This window comes from Rattus norvegicus, chromosome 13 (assembly GCF_036323735.1).
Source record: "Rattus norvegicus strain BN/NHsdMcwi chromosome 13, GRCr8, whole genome shotgun sequence".
Taxonomy (NCBI): domain Eukaryota; kingdom Metazoa; phylum Chordata; class Mammalia; order Rodentia; family Muridae; genus Rattus; species Rattus norvegicus.
This window is the reverse complement of record NC_086031.1, coordinates 107,151,780-107,157,879: the sequence shown is the minus strand read 5'-3', so window position 1 is coordinate 107,157,879 and position 6,100 is coordinate 107,151,780.

Sequence of the window (6,100 nt, the reverse complement as noted above, 5' to 3'; positions counted from 1 at the left end):
TCAGGATGATCTTGACCTTGACCTTGAATTCTTAATCTTGCTGCTTCAACCTCCCAAGTGCTACTATCACATTTTGAAAGATTAATTAGTTACATCCTCACCTCAGCCTCCCTCCCCTCCAGCCCCTCTCCCAGCTTCTGTGGTGGTGGTTCTCAGTAGCTCCTTTGCAGCCCACAGTATGGAGTGATCCCAGCCCCAGGGAGGGAGGAAGGCATTTGTCCAGAAAGTGAGACTTTCCGACTCTGCACAGTGGCCACAGCTACTTCAGCACTTTTCTTCTTGAGAAAAAGGCTTTGACTGGAGACTGCTGTCACAGCTGGCTGCACCATATGCAGCATTCGATATAAAAACAAGATAATGACAGAGACTTCAGCCCTCTGCCGGCTTCCAGAGGGCATAAAATTGAGTGCAGATGGCCCAAGGGGTTACATATCTCCACTCACTCCACCTCAGAGGACCAAGGGGGGCTCCAAAGCTTTGATTCCCTGATTTTACCCTTTGGGGAGGGGGAGCAGGCTGCTGAGGGCGAGAGAGAGACAGGGAAAGCTGACTGCCTGCCCCTTGCTGGGCCTTCCTGAAACCTTCAGACACCCCAGGATTAGATTGGTTAAACGTATGGTCTCCAGGTGACAAAAAGCCTGGGGAAAGACAGCAGGACTGGGAAGTTCTCTACACCTGTCTGAAGAGCCGTGATGTGTAAGTTCTAGGTGGCTGAGGTCCCAGAAGGTTGCAGAAAGAATGCCGTGGAAGCCATACTGTTCAGGATGCATCCTCTATGATCTGAGGTCTCTAGCATTCCTTTCCCTTCCCCCACCCTTCGACCCATTTCCTAGATGCCTATGGTTTGTGTTTAGTGTAAGTGACCCTATGCTATGCCTCTGACCACACTTCTTTCATTCCTGTGGGGCTTGGAATCATGTATAAGAACAGAGCTCGGCCTCAGAAGCAGGCGGTGGCATCTCAGTATCCTTGTACTCAGGAGGTAGGACTAGGCTCTGAATACCACCAGTGGCTTTGTTCTACGGAGCTCTGAGCCTGTGCTGGTGGGCAGCTCAACCTGCTATTCACTCACTGCTGGAGAGCTATTCATCCTGCTAGCCTGCTCTCCATCAGGAGTGGCCTGACCAAGCCGTTGTGGTTGTCCGTCTTGGGCCTCTGCATTGTGCTGTGGCCGTTTGGGCACCACAGCCTCAGCTGGCATTTGGCAGGAAGGCTGTCTGCTCACTTCTGACTGGGGAGCCTCTGGAGCTGCCCATCTGCTTTCCTGGCTGAGCAAGGCCAAGAGTGACAAGGGCATCCAGCATCTGCTATCTCTGTCCTCATTGAGCTATTACTCCCCCAGCAGGGTCATGCAGTGTGAGATTTCCTGCTCTCACAGCCGGTTGTCCACACAGATCCCATAGATCAGGTTTCCTGGTCTCTACCCAGAGTCAGTCTGGAGTCTGAGGTCACTGACTTGCCTCAGTATGCTGGTGCTGGGCTTGCACAGTCCTGACAAACTGTGTGCACGTCCTTAGTCACTTCTGGGGTTTGTGTTGGGCTTGCTCTTGCTTTTATCCAGTGCTATATGAGCAGGCTTCAGTGAGCTGCAGTCCCAGCCCTACTTAGTTAGCATTGTGGAGTGGGGAATGACCTGCCCTGTCCTAGAAAGGAGCAGAAAGTGAATGTGGGAGATGCTCGTCCACCCTTTATCAGAGCCCAACTTCAATGGGTAAAGTAGTGTCTGGTGAAATCACATTTCCCATCACCCTTCTGGTGATTAGATGAGGCCAGTGAGACAAAGGCACTTCCCACTAGGAGAGTGCTTCCCAAGGAGGGGACACCAGCCTCTGTGTAGGTCGGGTGCCCTGCACAGAGCAGGTGGCAGAGGGCAGCTGCAGTGTAGTCCTGCAGAGTCCCTTGGCCTCTGTGTGAAGGTCTGCATTGAGACAGTGTCCTGTGATGGACACCCTCCAGCAGTTTTCTATCTTCCTGTGTATGTAAAAGAAAATTTAGTAAGTTATAATCCATAGGTCAGTGTCTGCGCTGTCACTGAGCAGTGGCTCTAAGGACCTCCAGTGCTTCTGTCTGCCTGGGCTTTTTAGTCAGCACTGCTGCAAGGAGATGCTCAAAGGATAGAGCAGATTATTCCCTGCTCCTCAGTGCTCCCTAGTCCTTGTCCTGTTTCCAGAGCTGCACAAGGATCCCTCATCCTCTCGACAGCCCTCCATGGTTTAAAAATAGCTCCTCTGTCCAGTGAGCCTCTTTTTCGCCAAGGCAATTATCCTGACTTCCTTCAAGACTTTTTCTGAAGAGTTATGCGTTACTCTTAGTCTTTTTAAAGAGCAAGCTATGCTCACTCAAAACCAAAACAAAAAAAATTAACCAGGCACGGTGGCTGGAGCAGGAGGATCCTGATTACAAGACCAGACTGGGCTTCATGGTGAGATCTTGTTTCAAAAGCAGCAAAAATAAAGTCAACCAAAAAGAGTAATTCAAAACAAAACTGAAACATCTGGGTGTGTGTGTGTGTGTGTGTGTGTGTGTGTGTTTAGATAGGGTCTCATGGTCTAAACTGGTCTTCAGCTCACTCTGGAAGAGGACCTTGAACTTACAATCTCCCCTCCCTCCCACTTAGCTGTCAGCAGTGGAAGAGAAAAATGTCAGTATACGTGGGAGTGAAAGAAACAATTGGGAGTTGGATAAAAATAAAATTTCAGGACTGGAGAAAAAGCTCAGTGATTGAGCTCATCCCAGCACCCACATTGTGACCCGATCTGATGCCCTCTTCTGGTTTCTGGATGCACCTGCACTAGTGTACATTCACACAAAACAAGTATTAAAAATTCTACACACATAGCTAATTCTAAGCCAGCCAGGACCACTTAGCAAAAGCCTGTCTCAAAAAAACTCAGGTGTGTGTGTGGAGGTGGGGCGTTGTAAATGATGGAAGAAAATACATCAAAGTGAGAAACTAGATCTCTGATCTAGGATCCTCCTGAATCTGAGCATCCCTCAAGATCCCTTGGAGAGACAATCTGGCATGCCACAGTCCTCCCATCTCTACAGCATCGCTTCTCCAGGCTTTCTTAATGTCCACGTGAGCTGGACACACAATCAGGTCCTGCCTCCCGCTGTATTGTCTTCCCTCGAGAGCTCCCCAAATACACCAAAGAAAAAGCTGACATCACCTAAGTAGCCACTGGGTGTTCTGGCTTGCAATGTCCAGACCTTAGGTGAGCATCGGCTGTGCATATCGGTGGAAACTGACAGGTGTCCTGCCACCTTTTGGAATAAATTCACAGGTGAAACGGGTCATTCCTGCATGGTGTGTGTGTTTTAGAGACAGCACACCCAGGTTTACTGGCCTGTGGTGGTTGACTTTCAAACAAAAGAAAAGAAAATCTTCAACAAGAGGCTGAGTTTCTAGCAGGCATTTTTCACTTGAAGGCCAGCAGAGACGTAGGAAGTTGCCTGGTCTTGTCCTAAAAAGCCATCAGCACCAACACTGAGCTAATCCTGGCTTTATAGTAAGAGGCTGTTGTTCATGGGTCTGAACACAGGTCCCAGAAGGTGGCTACCTACACCCTGGAAATGGAAGGCTTTGTTTCCATGACAACCTCCAGCCACAGCAGGTGAGGGGTGGTTGTCACACCTGCGTGTCATTCTTCCAGCCGCAGTTTGGTTCCCTGTTAGGACACCTGAGGTGAAGACTAAATCTGGCTGCCTGACTTGACTCCAGGGGTCAGGAGAGCAGGAACCCAGCAGTCTCATCTTTGCCCCAATAAGGGCTCTGACTCACAGAAAACACCAAGTAGTTCCCAGCTCCTTAGGTGGTAGAATCCAGCTGCACTGCCTTAGGAATCTGTGTCTTAACCGCGTCTAAGCAAAGCAGCATGTACGCTGAGCTATGAGCCTTTTACTGCACTAGACATCATCGCACTTCCAAAACCCAACTGGTTCTTCCTCTTGCCAAGGGAGCCAGGCTCAGAAGATGCTGCCTTGAGGGCTGTTTGGGGTTGAGGATTCACGGAACTTCCGGGACTTTTCAGACCAGGACACACCAGGAAAGTGGCAGCAGTGATCACCCAGGTGATGAGTCGTCAGAGACCAATGACCACAGACCAGGTCAGATAACATTCTCTAGTCTCCACAGATAGAGAAGAAGACTCCCAATGAGACTTGGTGTATTCTCAGACAGCCAGGAGGAAGGTGTACATGCGGCAGGAGGCTCTGAATGGTTTTTAGCCTCCAACAGGGATGGTGGTGATTTGGTTTTCTGGGGCTACCATAGCAAAGTGCAGGCTGGGCAGATTCTACAGCCAGAACCACCTATTGCAACCTTGGAAGGTCTGGGCTTTCCTCTGAGGATTATTTTGGCTCGTAGATGACCATGTTCATCCTTCTACAGTTGCCCCTCTGTGTGTATGTGTCCTGGACTTGCTTTATGTAGACAGAGTTCTATGACAGTGCCGCATTTTACCTCAGCTGCCTTTTCAAAGACCGCCTAAAGACAGTAATTCTAAGCAGTCGCATTGGGGGTTAGGATTCCACTGTAGAACAAACTAGGGACACGCGGTGCAGCCCATGGCAGGCAGGCAGGCAGGCAGGCAGGCAGGCAGGCAGGCAGGCAGGCAGGCAGGCAGGCAGGCATTCCCTCCCAGACTGTGATCCAAATGCAAATCTGGACCTGAAAAAGCTGCTGAGAAAGGAAATGACCATGGAACAGCAAGTGCTACCAGAACAGGAAGTGGAGAATTCGCCTCCTTCCAGTGTGGGCTTTGGGTATTTTCTCTACTTGGTCTGCAGAGCTGAGGTTCTACAGAATTTGTCCCATTGCCCATCCTCCCTCTCCCACCCCCTTCTAAGCAGATGGGGGAAAGTTTTGTCGTCCTTCCTCCAGCCTCTCTGGAGGGAAGCACAAGGCATCTCCGTAGAAGCCTGCAAGTATTTTACTCCAGGAAAATGGGGTTTGTCAGCAGCCATGTCATTTGTCTGAGACAATTTCTGTAGCTCAGGCTGGCCTTAAATTCACAGCAACCCTCCTGCTTCAGCCTATCAAGTGCTGGGGTACGTGTGAGACACCACATCTGGCTAGAGTCCATATAGTGCCCGAGCCTGGCCCTATAGTGGGATTGGCTGGAGGGAGCAAAACAAAGGAAGGTAAATTGGTGGGCATGACTGTTATAGCTGCTCTGTGCCCGCCTCCAAGGCTGTGTCTTCAGGCTCCGCTCCGGTGGGATCTCCACAGATGGAGGTTGGAGTTGTGCTCCTGCCGAGCTGCTGTGTGCAGTAGCGTCCTTCTGGAAAGCAGCCCTGTGTGCCGCTCTGTCTGGACTCCCCCTAGCCCCGATTTGCTCACAGGACCCTACACCACCCCTCACTGGGCTCCCAAAGCCTGCCCACATCTTTATGAATAGACCTTCATTAATCTCCATAATAGCTGATTTCAGTGTGCCAGCTGTTTTCTCTCAGGGCCCTGAACATCCCTGCATGCTGGACTTAGTTACAGTATTAATATGCATCTCAAACAGATTCGATGAAATACAGCCCCATACCATAGAGTTCTAACTCACCCATTTACAGGTTAACCAGGTTGGAGATGTAGCTCAGTGGTAGAATGACCTCCTAATACATGCAAGGTTCTGGATTCACCCCTTAGCACTGTTAAATCAGTCATTAAAAATATGCAACCAAACTAAGCGTAGTGGGTGTCTTAGGGTTTTAATGCTGTGAAAAGACACCATGACCAAGGCAGCTCTTGGACAACATTTAATTGGGGCCGGCTTACAGGTTCAGAGGTTCAGTCCATTATCATCAAGGCAGGAGCATAGCGTCCAGGCAGGGATGATGTAGGAAGAGCTGAGAGTTCTACATCTTGCTCCCAAAGGAGAAGACTGGCTTCCAAGGAGCTAGGATGAGGGTCTTAAACCCCACACCCACAATGACACACTTCCTCCAACAGGGCCACACTTATTCCAACAAAGCCATACCTCCTAATAGTGCCACTCCCTGGTCCAAGCATATTCAGACCATTATAGTGGTATATGCCTGTACCTAGCACTCAGGAGAGACTAAAGCAGGAGAACCACTATAAATTTAAGGCCATCCTGGGCTACAT